The following is a 15,641-nucleotide window of genomic DNA, read 5'->3' as shown; positions in this document are numbered from 1 at the left end:
AAATGTGAAATGTGAAATGTGAAATGTGAAATGTGAAATGTGAAATGTGAAATGTGAAATGTGAAATGTGAAATGTGAAATGTGAAATGTGAAATGTCAAATGTGAAATGTCAAATGTGAAATGTGAAATGTGAAATGTGAAATGTGAAATGTGAAATGTGAAATGTGAAATGTGAAATGTGAAATGTGAAATGTGAAATGTGAAATGTGAAATGTGAAATGTGAAATGTGAAATGTGAAATGTGAAATGTGAAATGTGAAATGTGAAATGTGAAATGTGAAATGTGAAATGTGAAATGTGAAATGTGAAATGTGAAATGTGAAATGTGAAACGTGAAATGTGAAATGTCAAATGTGAAATATGAAACGTGAAATGTGAAATTTGAAATGTGAAATGTGAAATTTGAAATTTGAAATTTGAAATGTGAAATATGAAATATGAAATGTGAAATGTGAAATGTGAAATGTGAAATGTGAAATGTGAAATGTGAAATGTGAAATGTGAAATGTGAAATGTGAAATGTGAAATGTGAAATGTGAAATGTGAAATGTGAAATGTGAAATGTGAAATGTGAAATGTGAAATGTGAAATGTGAAATGTGAAATGTGAAATGTGAAATGTGAAATGTGAAATGTGAAATGTGAAATGTGAAACGTGAAATGTGAAATGTCAAATGTGAAATATGAAATGTGAAATGTGAAATGTGAAATGTGAAATGTGAAATGTGAAATGTGAAATTTGAAATTTGAAATTTGAAATGTGAAATATGAAATATGAAATGTGAAATGTGAAATGTGAAATGTGAAATGTGAAATGTGAAATGTGAAATGTGAAATGTCAAATGTGAAATATGAAACGTGAAATGTGAAATTTGAAATGTGAAATGTGAAATGTGAAATGTGAAATGTGAAATTTGAAATGTGAAATGTGAAATGTGAAATGTGAAATGTGAAATGTCAAATGTGAAATGTGAAATGTGAAATGTCAAATGTGAAATGTCAAATGTGAAATGTGAAATGTGAAATGTGAAATGTGAAATGTGAAATGTGAAATGTGAAATGTGAAATGTGAAATGTGAAATGTGAAATGTGAAATGTGAAATGTGAAATGTGAAATGTGAAATGTGAAATGTGAAATGTGAAATGTGAAATGTGAAATGTGAAATGTGAAATGTGAAATGTGAAATGTGAAATGTGAAATGTGAAATTTGAAATTTGAAATTTGAAATGTGAAATGTGAAATGTGAAATGTGAAATGTGAAATGTGAAATGTGAAATGTCAAATGTGAAATGTGAAATGTGAAATGTGAAATGTGAAATGTCAAATGTGAAATATGAAACGTGAAATGTGAAATTTGAAATGTGAAATGTGAAATGTGAAATGTGAAATGTGAAATGTGAAAAGTGAAATGTGAAATGTGAAATGTGAAATGTGAAATGTCAAATGTGAAATATGAAACGTGAAATGTGAAATTTGAAATGTGAAAAGTGAAATGTGAAATGTGAAATGTGAAATGTGAAATGTGAAATGTGAAATGTGAAATGTCAAATGTGAAATATGAAACGTGAAATGTGAAATTTGAAATGTGAAATGTGAAATGTGAAATGTGAAATGTGAAATTTGAAATTTGAAATTTGAAATGTGAAATATGAAATATGAAATGTGAAATGTGAAATGTGAAATGTGAAATGTGAAATGTGAAATGTGAAATGTGAAATGTGAAATGTGAAATGTGAAATGTGAAATGTGAAATGTGAAATGTGAAATGTGAAATGTGAAATGTGAAATGTGAAATGTGAAATGTGAAATGTGAAATGTGAAATGTGAAATGTGAAATGTGAAATGTGAAATTTGAAATTTGAAATTTGAAATGTGAAATGTGAAATGTGAAATGTGAAATGTGAAATGTGAAATGTGAAATGTCAAATGTGAAATGTGAAATGTGAAATGTGAAATGTGAAATGTCAAATGTGAAATATGAAACGTGAAATGTGAAATTTGAAATGTGAAATGTGAAATGTGAAATGTGAAATGTGAAATGTGAAATGTGAAATGTGAAATGTGAAATGTGAAATGTGAAATGTGAAATGTGAAATGTGAAATGTGAAATGTGAAATGTGAAATGTGAAATGTGAAATGTGAAATGTGAAATGTGAAATGTGAAATGTGAAATGTGAAATGTGAAATGTGAAATGTGAAATGTGAAATGTGAAATGTGAAATGTGAAATGTGAAATGTGAAATGTGAAATGTGAAATGTGAAATGTGAAATGTGAAATGTGAAATGTGAAATGTGAAATGTGAAATGTGAAATGTGAAATGTGAAATGTGAAATGTGAAATATGAAATGTGAAATATGAAATGTGAAATGTGAAATGTGAAATGTGAAATGTGAAATGTGAAATGTGAAATGTGAAATGTGAAATGTGAAATGTGAAATGTGAAATGTGAAATGTGAAATGTGAAATGTGAAATGTGAAATGTGAAATGTGAAATGTGAAATGTGAAATGTGAATTGTGAAATGTCAAATGTGAAATGTGAAATGTGAAATTTGAAATGTGAAATGTGAAATGTGAAATGTGAAATGTGAAATGTGAAATGTGAAATGTGAAATGTGAAATGTCAAATGTGAAATGTGAAATGTCAAATGTGAAATGTCAAATGTGAAATGTGAAATGTGAAATGTGAAATGTGAAATGTGAAATGTGAAATGTGAAATGTGAAATGTGAAATGTGAAATGTGAAATGTGAAATGTGAAATGTGAAATGTGAAATGTGAAATGTGAAATGTGAAATGTGAAATGTGAAATGTGAAATGTGAAATGTGAAATGTGAAATGTGAAATGTGAAATGTGAAATGTCAAATGTGAAATGTGAAATGTGAAATTTGAAATGTGAAATGTGAAATGTGAAATGTGAAATGTGAAATGTGAAATGTGAAATGTGAAATGTGAAATGTGAAATGTCAAATGTGAAATGTCAAATGTGAAATGTGAAATGTGAAATGTGAAATGTGAAATGTGAAATGTGAAATGTGAAATGTGAAATGTGAAATGTGAAATGTGAAATGTGAAATGTGAAATGTGAAATGTGAAATGTGAAATGTGAAATGTGAAATGTGAAATGTGAAATGTGAAATGTGAAATGTGAAATGTGAAATGTGAAATGTGAAATGTGAAATGTGAAATGTGAAATGTGAAATGTGAAATGTGAAATGTGAAATGTGAAATGTGAAATGTGAAATGTGAAATGTGAAATGTGAAATGTGAAATGTGAAATGTGAAATGTGAAATGTGAAATGTGAAATGTGAAATGTGAAATGTGAAATGTGAAATGTGAAATGTGAAATGTGAAATGTGAAATGTGAAATGTGAAATGTGAAATGTGAAATGTGAAATGTGAAATGTGAAATGTGAAATGTGAAATGTGAAATGTGAAATGTGAAATGTGAAATGTGAAATGTGAAATGTGAAATGTGAAATGTGAAATGTGAAATGTGAAATGTGAAATGTGAAATGTGAAATGTGAAATGTGAAATGTGAAATGTGAAATGTGAAATGTGAAATGTGAAATGTGAAATGTGAAATGTGAAATGTGAAATGTGAAATGTGAAATGTGAAATGTGAAATGTGAAATGTGAAATGTGAAATGTGAAATGTGAAATGTGAAATGTGAAATGTGAAATGTGAAATGTGAAATGTGAAATGTGAAATGTCAAATATCAAATATCAAATATCAAATATCAAATGTGAAATGTGAGATGTGAAATGTGAAATGTGAAATGTGAAATGTGAAATGTGAAATGTGAAATGTGAAATGTGAAATGTGAAATGTGAAATGGAAATGTGAAATGTGAAATGTGAAATGTGAAATGTGAAATGTGAAATGTGAAATGTGAAATGAGAAATGTGAAATGTGAAATGTGAAATGTGAAATGTGAAATGTGAAATGTGAAATGTGAAATGTGAAATGTGAAATGTGAAATGTGAAATGTGAAATGTGAAATGTGAAATGTGAAATGTGAAATGTGAAATGTGAAATGTGAAATGTGAAATGTGAAATGTGAAATGTGAAATGTGAAATGTGAAATGTGAAATGTGAAATGTGAAATGTGAAATGTGAAATGTGAAATGTGAAATGTGAAATGTGAAATGTGAAATGTGAAATGTGAAATGTGAAATGTGAAATGTGAAATGTGAAATGTGAAATGTGTAATGTGAAATGTGAAATGTGAAATGTGAAATGTGAAATGTGAAATGTGAATTGTCAAATATCAAATATCAAATATCAAATATCAAATGTGAAATGTGAAATGTGAAATGTGAAATGTGAAATGTGAAATGTGAAATGTGAAATGTGAAATGTGAAATGTGAAATGTGAAATGTGAAATGTGAAATGTGAAATGTGAAATGTGAAATGTGAAATGTGAAATGTGAAATGTGAAATGTGAAATGTGAAATGTGAAATGTGAAATGTGAAATGTGAAATGTGAAATGTGAAATGTGAAATGTGAAATGTGAAATGTGAAATGTGAAATGTGAAATGTGAAATGTGAAATGTGAAATGTGAAATGTGAAATGTGAAATGTGAAATGTGAAATGTCAAATGTGAAATGTGAAATGTGAAATGTGAAATTTGAAATGTGAAATGTCAAATGTGAAATGTGAAATGTGAAATGTGAAATGTGAAATGTGAAATGTCAAATGTGAAATGTCAAATGTCAAATGTGAAATGTGAAATGTGAAATGTGAAATGTGAAATGTGAAATGTGAAATGTGAAATGTGAAATGTGAAATGTGAAATGTGAAATGTGAAATGTGAAATGTGAAATGTGAAATGTGAAATGTGAAATGTGAAATGTGAAATTTGAAATCTGAAATGTGAAATGTGAAATGTGAAATGTGAAATGTGAAATGTGAAATGTGAAATGTGAAATGTGAAATGTGAAATGTGAAATGTGAAATGTGAAATGTGAAATGTGAAATGTGAAATGTGAAATGTGAAATGTGAAATGTGAAATGTGAAATGTGAAATGTGAAATGTGAAATGTGAAATGTGAAATGTGAAATGTGAAATGTGAAATGTGAAATGTGAAATGTGAAATGTGAAATGTGAAATGTGAAATGTGAAATGTGAAATGTGAAATGTGAAATGTGAAATGTGAAATGTGAAATGTGAAATGTGAAATGTGAAATGTGAAATGTGAAATGTGAAATGTGAAATGTGAAATGTGAAATGTGAAATGTGAAATGTGAAATGTGAAATGTGAAATGTGAAATGTGAAATGTGAAATGTGAAATGTCAAATGTGAAATGTGAAATGTGAAATTTGAAATTTGAAATGTGAAATGTGAAATGTGAAATGTGAAATGTGAAATGTGAAATGTGAAATGTGAAATGTGAAATGTGAAATGTGAAATGTGAAATGTGAAATGTGAAATGTGAAATGTGAAATGTGAAATGTGAAATGTGAAATGTGAAATGTGAAATGTGAAATGTGAAATGTGAAATGTGAAATGTGAAATGTGAAATGTGAAATGTGAAATGTGAAATGTGAAATGTGAAATGTGAAATGTGAAATGTGAAATGTGAAATGTGAAATGTGAAATGTGAAATGTGAAATGTGAAATGTGAAATGTGAAATGTGAAATGTGAAATGTGAAATGTGAAATGTGAAATGTGAAATGTGAAATGTGAAATGTGAAATGTGAAATGTGAAATGTGAAATGTGAAATGTGAAATGTGAAATTTGAAATTTGAAATTTGAAATTTGAAATTTGAAATTTGAAATTTGAAATGTGAAATGTGAAGTGTGAAATGTGAAATGTGAAATGTCAAATGTGAAATGTGAAATGTGAAATGTGAAATGTGAAATGTGAAATGTGAAATGTGAAATGTGAAATGTGAAATGTGAAATGTGAAATGTGAAATGTGAAATGTGAAATGTGAAATGTGAAATGTGAAATGTGAAATGTGAAATGTCAAATGTGAAATGTGAAATGTGAAATGTGAAATGTGAAATGTGAAATGTGAAATGTCAAATATCAAATATGAAATGTCAAATGTCAAATGTCAATAAGGTGTCAAGATTCAAGAGTCAAGACGCAAGACCCAAGCAAAAAGAAACAAGACCCAAGACACAAGACCCAAGACCCAAGACCCAAGACCCAATTCCCAAGACCCAAGAGTCAAGAGTCAAGAGTCAAGAGTCAAGAGTCAAGAGTCAAGAGTCAAGAGTCAAGAGTCAAGAGTCAAGAGTCAAGAGTCAAGAGTCAAGAGTCAAGAGTCAAGAGTCAAGAGTCAAGAGTCAAGAGTCAAGAGTCAAGAGTCAAGAGTCAAGAGTCAAGAGTCAAGAGTCAAGAGTCAAGAGTCAAGAGTCAAGAGTCAAGAGTCAAGAGTCAAGAGTCAAGAGTCAAGAGTCAAGAGTCAAGAGTCAAGAGTCAAGAGTCAAGAGTCAAGAGTCAAGAGTCAAGAGTCAAGAGTCAAGAGTCAAGAGTCAAGAGTCAAGAGTCAAGAGTCAAGAGTCAAGAGTCAAGAGTCAAGAGTCAAGAGTCAAGAGTCAAGAGTCAAGAGTCAAGAGTCAAGAGTCAAGAGTCAAGAGTCAAGAGTCAAGAGTCAAGAGTCAAGAGTCAAGAGTCAAGAGTCAAGAGTCAAGAGTCAAGAGTCAAGAGTCAAGAGTCAAGAGTCAAGAGTCAAGAGTCAAGAGTCAAGAGTCAAGAGTCAAGAGTCAAGAGTCAAGAGTCAAGAGTCAAGAGTCAAGAGTCAAGAGTCAAGAGTCAAGAGTCAAGAGTCAAGAGTCAAGAGTCAAGAGTCAAGAGTCAAGAGTCAAGAGTCAAGAGTCAAGAGTCAAGAGTCAAGAGTTAAGAGTCAAGAGTCACGAGTCAAGAGTCAAGAGTCAAGAGTCAAGAGTCAAGAGTCAAGAGTCAAGAGTCAAGAGTCAAGAGTCAAGAGTCAAGAGTCAAGAGTCAAGAGTCAAGAGTCAAGAGTCAAGAGTCAAGAGTCAAGAGTCAAGAGTCAAGAGTCAAGAGTCAAGAGTCAAGAGTCAAGAGTCAAGAGTCAAGAGTCAAGAGTCAAGAGTTAAGAGTCAAGAGTCACGAGTCAAGAGTCAAGAGTCAAGAGTCAAGAGTCAAGAGTCAAGAGTCAAGAGTCAAGAGTCAAGAGTCAAGAGTCAAGAGTCAAGAGTCAAGAGTCAAGAGTCAAGAGTCAAGAGTCAAGAGTCAAGAGTCAAGAGTCAAGAGTCAAGAGTCAAGAGTCAAGAGTCAAGAGTCAAGAGTCAAGAGTCAAGAGTCAAGAGTCAAGAGTCAAGAGTCAAGAGTCAAGAGTCAAGAATCTCTAATCTCTAATCTCTAATCTCTAATCTCTAATCTCTAATCTCTAATCTCTAATCTCTAATCTCTAATCTCTAATCTTTAATCTCTAATCTCTAATCTCTAATCTTTTTTCTCTTTTCTCTAATCTCTAATTTCTAATTTCTAATCTCTAATCTCTAATCTCTAATCTCTAATCTCTAATCTCTAATCTCTAATCTCTAATCTCTAATCTCTAATCTCTAATCTCAAATATCTAATCTCTAATCTCTAATCTCTAATCTCTTATCTCTAATCTCTAATCTCTAATCTCTAATCTTTAATCTCTAATCTCTAATCTCGAATCTCTAATCTCTAATCTCTAATCTCTAATCTCTAATCTCTAATCTCTAATCTCTAATCGCTAATCTCTAATCTCTAATCTCTAATCTCTAATCTCTAATCTCTAATCTCTAATCTCTAATCTCTAATCTCTAATCTCTAATCTCTAATCTCTAATCTCTAATCTCTAATCTCTAATCTCTAATCTCTAATCTCTAATCTCTAATCTCTAATCTCTAATCTCTAATCTCTAATCTCTAATCTCTAATCTCTAATCTCTAATCTCTAATCTCTAATCTCTAATCTCTAATCTCTAATCTTTAATCTCTAATCTCTTCTATTACATTTAGATTCTCGAACCTTCAATCTGAAGTATTCCCGAGTTTCAATTATAAATTCATGTTTCGACTTTTCTGGACTTTGGACTTTCGCCTTTTGACTCTCAATATCAAATTTCGGTTTATTTGCTTATCTGTTTCTCTGTTTGCCTGGTATGGTATTACTTTTTCGCTTATATTTTACTTGTACTCTTCAATCTTAAATATCCGAATGCTAAAATTATAGAAGCAGTCTATAAAATTGTTCCAAAGTATACAATGTCATTACACGCTTCTAATTACTGCAAATCTGAATGCCATCAAAACTGCCTTGAACCGACATTGACGACAACGATCACAACGATCATAGGCCCTCTCTCCGTCGTCGAGAACCACCCAGCTATGGTGAACATTTTCTCACCACCCGCAAATCACCTTCGTACGTACAAAAGAATCGTTTCGGCCAGCGAAGATTTTCTTCGCCATTGGATTCTGTGTGAACTGATCTACCCCGAAAGAAGGAGGAAAAATCCGTAGATCCCATCGAATGCATCGCTGGTTGGTACACAAACGAACACGGGTATGCTAATTAAGTCGACAAGGGTGCCCCTGAGGCTTCGGACAAAGAATGGTTTCGTGGGTTGCTTCCTAAAAATAGCCTAGCGTGAGCAACATTTTCACAGCCGCTGCCGGTGTGTGGCGCACAGTCAGGAATAATGGAATCCATTGAAGGCGGTCGCTGCCGATTGTAAAGAACCACAAAAATCCACGTAATTATGGTTCGCCAAATCAGCTTGGAGGCCGCCTTGGGTGGCTGAGTTCTGGTTGCTGTGTTTTCCTTTTGCTTTATCTCGTGCGCTTGTTAAACACTGCCCCGGTCTTTTGAGCCATTTGTTCGCTGAGATAGTTTTGTTTTCGGCATGCCGGCATGGCCCAATGGAAACAAAATGGTGCGCATTTGCATGACTGCCCCTACAAACGGGGTGTTGGCACAAGAGGTCACCTACCACCAAACGTGCCACCGGTAACCTTTTGGATTTCTGTGGGTTGGCGTTTTTCGCTTGTTTCTACGATGGTGTATAATTGCTACCTTCAAGAGATTCGATGAAGTTCAGATCGTTATCGAGGGGGGTATGATTTGGATTATGGTGACTCTTCAAGGGCTAACATTTGTTTGCAATTTACAGAAGGCCTCCAAACCCTTGGTGGGACAAAGAGTGTTCAGATGCTAAGCACGCGAAACAAAATGCTTTCAAGACGTTTTTAAAACGAGGAGGAGGAACTTCTCAGAATTTTGAAAATTTCTTGACTTTAGAAACCAAGTACAAGAGCATACTTCGGGCCAAGAAATGTAGCTATTGGAGACATTTTGTCGAAGGTTTGTCAAGAGAAACCTCAATGAGCACTCTTTGGAATACGGCCAGACGAATGAGGAATCGTAACGTGGGCAATGAGAGTGATGAATACTCGAACCGATGGATATTTGACTTTGCTAGGAAAGTTTGCCCAGATTCTGTTCCTACGCAAAGCATTATACGGGAATCTCCTCCAAATAATGGTTTTATTAATAACCCATTTTCAATGATAGAATTTTCTATAGCACTCTTGTCTTGTAACAATAACGCCCCTGGGTTGGACAGAATTAAATTCAACTTGGTGAAGAATCTGCCCGACCTCGCAAAAAGACGTTTGTTGGAATTGTTCAACAAGTTTCTTGAGCAAAATATTGTTCCACCTGACTGGAGACAAGTGAAAGTTATCGCCATTCAAAAGCCGGGGAAACCAGCTTCCAATCACAACTCATATAGACCCATTGCGATGTTGTCCTGCATCAGAAAATTGTTCGAAAAAATTATTCTACGACGTCTCGACACTTGGGTCGAGACGAACGGTTTGTTGTCAGATACTCAGTTTGGCTTCCGTAGAAATAAAGGGACGAATGATTGCCTTGCATTACTTTCGTCTGACATCCAAATTGCCTTCGCTCAAAAGCAACAAATGGCATCTGTATTTTTAGACATTAAAGGAGCATTTGATTCAGTTTCCATTGATGTTCTTTCAGACAAGCTCCACCAACATGGACTTCCAGCGGTTATAAATAATTATTTGCACAACCTTTTGTCAGAGAAGTGCATGTATTTTTCACATGGCGATTTGGCAACATTCAGAATTAGCTACATGGGTCTCCCGCAAGGCTCATGCCTCAGTCCGCTCCTCTATAATTTTTACGTGAATGACATTGACAGCTGTCTAGTAACCCCATGTACACTAAGGCAATTGGCAGATGATGGCGTGGTTTCAGTTACTGGGCCCAAAGCTATTGATCTGCATAAACCATTGCAAGATACCTTAGATAACTTGTCCGTTTGGGCTGTTCATCTTGGTATCGAATTCTCTGCGGAGAAAACAGTGTTAGTCGTCTTCTCAAGAAAGCATGATCCCGCGCAGCTTCAGCTCCATATGATGGGAAGAATGATCCAACAGGTTTTAACTTTTAAATACCTCGGGGTGTGGTTCGATTCCAAATGCACGTGGGGAGGACACATTAGGTATCTGATAACGAAATGCCAACAAAGAGTAAATTTTCTTCGAACAATAACAGGATCTCATCCGCAAGATCTAATAAAATTGTATCAAACAACGATACTTTCAGTGATGGAATATGGATGCGTTTGTTTTCGTTCCGCTGCAAACTCTCATTTTATCAAACTTGAGCGAATTCAGTACCGTTGTTTGCGAATTGCCTTAGGCTGCATGCACTCGACACATACAATGAGTCTTGAAGTTCTGGCGGGAGTTCTTCCATTAAAAGATCGATTTTGGGAGCTTTCATCACGCCTGCTAATAAGATGTGAGGTGCTGAATCCCATGGTAATTAATAATTTCGAACGACTAGTCGAGCTTCGATCTCAAACAAAATTTATGACAGTATATTTTAACCATATGTCACAGGAAATCAACCCTTCAAGATATATTCCTGTCCGTGTCAGCATCCTGAGTGCCCCTGACTCAACTTTATTTTTCGATACATCCATGCAGCGTGAAGTGCGCGGAATCCCGGATCATCTACGCTCGACGGAAATCCCAAAAATATTTTTAAGTAAGTTCAGGCATATTGACTCTGAGAAAATGTTTTACACGGACGGATCGCGAATTGAAGAAGCGACAGGGTTTGGTATGTTCAACAATAATGTTTCGGCCTCATTTAGGCTTCAAGAACCTGCATCTGTTTATATAGCAGAGCTAGCAGCAGTTCATTATAGTTTGAGTGTAATCGTCACATTATCTCCAAACCATTATTTCCTCTTCACAGATAGTCTGAGTGCAATTGAAGCCATTCGCTCAATCGCTGCTGGCAAAAATGAACCGTTTTTCTTGGGTAAAATAAAACAGTGTCTGAACGACATATTGAATAATAATTATCTAATCACTATAGTCTGGGTCCCGGCTCATTGCTCCATTCCAGGCAATGAAAGAGCCGATAATTTAGCCAAACGTGGTGCTATTGAGGGTGAAATTTATGAGCGACCGATTGCTTTCAACGAATTCTATAGTTCGTCTCGCCAGAGAACACTTGCCAGCTGGCAAGCATCTTGGGATAGAGATGATCTGGGTCGGTGGATGCACTCAATTATTCCGAAAATATCGACAAAGGCATGGTTCAGGGGACTGTATGTGAGTAGGGATTTCATTCGTGTGATGTCTAGACTCATGTCCAATCACTACACGTTAGATGCACATCTCCTTCGAATTGGGCTCTCCGAGACTAATCATTGCGCTTGCGGAGAAGGTTATCGGGATATTGATCATGTCGTTTGGACATGCGTGGAGTATCGTGATGTCAGATCTCAACTAATAAATTCTTTGCGTACCCAAGGTAAACTATCCAATATCCCAGTTCGAGACATTCTTGCTTGTCGTGACCTTTCATACATGAAACTTATTTATCATTTCATAAAGAAAATTGGAGTTTCAATTTAATAAAGGCCCCTTTTAAGACTTAGTTCTGATCCCAGCTGCGTCCATGAGTTCAACCAATAGCTAAATTAGAATAAAAATTATGTAATGATACAAACAAACTCGAAACAGTTTATGAAATTATCAACAAAATGTCTGAAAATAACAGCTTATTTTATAATTTATAGAAGTTAATCGTTTGGTTCAAATAATATTTCCGAGTAGATTTCATAATTAATGACGAGTTACCTAAGATGATATTTAAGCTATAAGAGAATATGTTTTAATAAATTCAAACGTTGTGACTATGTTAGAATTAAATTAGGATAAGAATGTTATGTAAAAGTGATGCTACGGCGAAGAAAAACTTATGTAAACTGCCTTAAGAAATAAACGTATTTATGGAAAAAAAAAATTTGTTTGCAATTACCACGCAGGTAATTTGATTACAGAAAACCTCATGAATGACGAATATCCAACTGACCGATTTTTAAGGAAGTTTGCATAAATTACGAAAATTCTTGTTAAGCTGGTTGTCGAAGATATTTATGGGACAACGATGCCGACGCAAAGGACACAACAAAACATAAAGGCCATTGACCGTGGATGTACCACTTAACTTTTCAACAGAGCTCCGCTGCTCAATAGTTCATGTAGTTATGTCAAGTATCCAGTTTCTGTCCGGAAGCTTGCATACATGGCAATAAACAAAACAGTTCTGAAAGTTCTCTTTGTTAGTTCATCCTTCGAATGTATTAACGAGAAGCATGATTTTCAAGCACTTTTAAGTTGCTGTTCTGTTAAAGTTTCATCAGAGCTCCATAATGAAGTGCGCTCAAGATTCTAGCACCAAATATTCTACAATCTATTTCATGATGAAATGAACTATCAGTTAAACGGTTGAATGCTAATCACCTTGTAAGAAATTCCGGATCCGAAAGTCGGATTCGGACAAAATTCACGGGTTTTATAAGAGACGAAAATATTTTTCATTTGAATCCAAGTTAATGAAAATCCGCCATTTCATCTCTGAAAAAATTGTAATGAGCTCAATGTTGGGTAAATTAGACCACTATTTCCGGTATTTCCGATACCGGAAACTAGGTACTGGAATAGTAGGCTCGATTGGCAAAAAAAAACAAACAAGACTTACTTACTGAAACAGTTGTTTAACACTATCCCGATGAGTTTTTATGTTATTAGCATTTGCATTTCAAACATTTATCACCTGATAATATTGGGACCGGAAGTCGGACCAAAATGAAATTCAAATCTTATTAAAATTCTGTGAGATAAGTTTGCGTAAATCGACCATTCACAAATTGTGAAAATTTAAGTGAGCGCTATTTTAGAATTAATTATCGCTATTTCCGGTACACCAAAACCTGAACTTACGAACTAAACGGGGGCTTGTAAATCGAGTCAGTTAGTAGAGAAAGTTTACGTTATTTTGAATTTACTTCGTAAAAAAAGTTTACGTTATTTGGGATTTCGTTCCAAAGTCCAAGGTAGCGACTTCCGGTTTATTGATATTGATTGAAAACTTTTACAATATCCCTTACAATATCCTTAATCATCAAATCCGTTCCGAAAAACCCACATTATAAGGGTTTGCAAAGAATACCGATAAACCGGATGTCGCCATCTCGGATTTCGGAACAACCTCAAACATTGTTTTCTTGCATCTTATCATCAAATCCATTCCAAAAGTATCCCAATTGTAAAGGTTTTCAACGAATATTCATAAACCGGAAGTCGCCATATAGGATTTAGGAAGGAATCCAAATATCGTTTAGAGATATCTCATCATCAAATCCGTTCCGAAAATACCCATATTGTAAGGGGTTTCGAGGAATATCAATGAACCGGAAGCGGCATCTTGGATTTAAAAAATACCTAAAACATTGTTTTCCGGAATTTACCCTTTTCAAAAATACCCTCATTGTAGTGGTGTCCTTGAAATATGAATGACCCAGAAATATCTTTTACGAAGTAGGTTCGTAAAAAAAATTTCGTTATTTGGGATTTGGTCCGTAAAACAAGGTTACGATACTTGAGATTTGATATTTGAGAATGACGTAAAAGAAGGTAACGTAAAAAAAGTGTACTTAAATGGATGTTTGGGTGTACTTCTGGAACCGGAAACTAAAGACCGGTACAACCAAAGTGTAATTATTTGGTCATCTGCTAATAAGATCTATATACTAGAAAAATCGGTGATCAATCAAAAAATTTCAGCTCTTTACGTGATCATTCATGGAAAACACCCGTAAAATCAAGATTGTTACACTAATGACCCTGTTATTCTGAAACCGGAAGTTGTATCAAGAGAAAAATTAGAAATTTGGTATGGTGTTTTCCGACCTTTCGATTGAATCTAAATTTGTTAAAATCGGTTTAGCCTTCTTCAAATAAAATTACTACATATGTACGAAGCAACTCCCTCGCTCTCTCAAGTCATCAAGTCAAGGCAAAAGGTGGTCATATCGAGCAAAAGTGAATTGATTCTGAATTTTGTATTATTTTTACACTTTTTGTACTTTGAATTAAGTAAAAGTAATTTTCCAAACTGAATTTGTGGCCTTTTTATTTGGTTACACTTCGAGTGCCGGACCCTGTAACTCATTTTCATTTAGGTCTTTCCGCACTTCGGTTCAAAGCCAAAGAAAAAAAAATTCTGCAAATTGCAGAAACTACACTTCTACACCTTAACAGACTAAATTGAGCGTCTAGGTGGCATAGCAGTTCAACATGAGCTGTTATGCACTGACAAATCGAAAAAAATTCTGAAGTAAAGTGCAAATCAAACGTTTTTTCGAGAAAATATGGCACTATCAAAGTAATAGAAATTCGGTAGAACCTGTTAATATCATATAAATTTTTATGTTCAAAAATGACAAAATCAGTTCGACATTTCATTTGCATTGTAATTTTTCAATTTGGTTTAAACTCTGTAACTCCGGAAATAAAACTTTTTTTTTGATTTCGGAACGCATCTCGTTAATATTGAATATTTCATAGTACAGTGAATTATATGTAAGTTTAAAATATAATGAATTTAAAACAACAATACAACAATATTTACCATATCAAAACCAAAACCTAGAATTAGTCCATTCATATTATGTTATTTTTAACAAAAAATCACCATACTTATAACATAAAAAAAACTACAAGGATCAGTCCCATGGGGTTGTTCGAACCATTGATGTGGTACAAGGCAACCAAAATTTCTAATTATCTACAATCAAACAGTTCAATCAATCGTCACGCTTTTGAATCCGCAATTGCACGAGAGTCTGCCTAGATTGATATTGATTAGGAACCAAAACCGAACATTGTTTGTTTTATAACCGACGAAATTACACCAATATCCCAAATGTATGCAATTATATGTTTGTACATACTTGCGATACGGATTTCGATATTTGAGCTTCTCTTCGCCAAGCTTGTGTTCAAGTTTTGTATGCAAGCAGTTATTTTTATAGCGTTGAGTTTCTCTACCATTCTGCGATTTCGGTTGAAGCGATAAACTCTTTCTCATTATCAATCGAGTTCATCTTATATAAATTAGAAATTAATCTTAAGCACTCAAAATTTACTCTGGAGTAGATTTCAATTTCCCAGGTGAATCGACATAACATGGAATTTCATCCGAGCTTGCATGACACAAGATTAGAGCATACCAATTAAAGCTTCAAATCGTTTTATGGCACTTTTTGTCTTGCTGTCTAGCAA

The sequence above is a fragment of the Malaya genurostris genome, chromosome 3 (assembly GCF_030247185.1).
Source record: "Malaya genurostris strain Urasoe2022 chromosome 3, Malgen_1.1, whole genome shotgun sequence".
In the NCBI taxonomy this organism is placed as follows: domain Eukaryota; kingdom Metazoa; phylum Arthropoda; class Insecta; order Diptera; family Culicidae; genus Malaya; species Malaya genurostris.
This window is presented reverse-complemented; position numbering follows the sequence as displayed.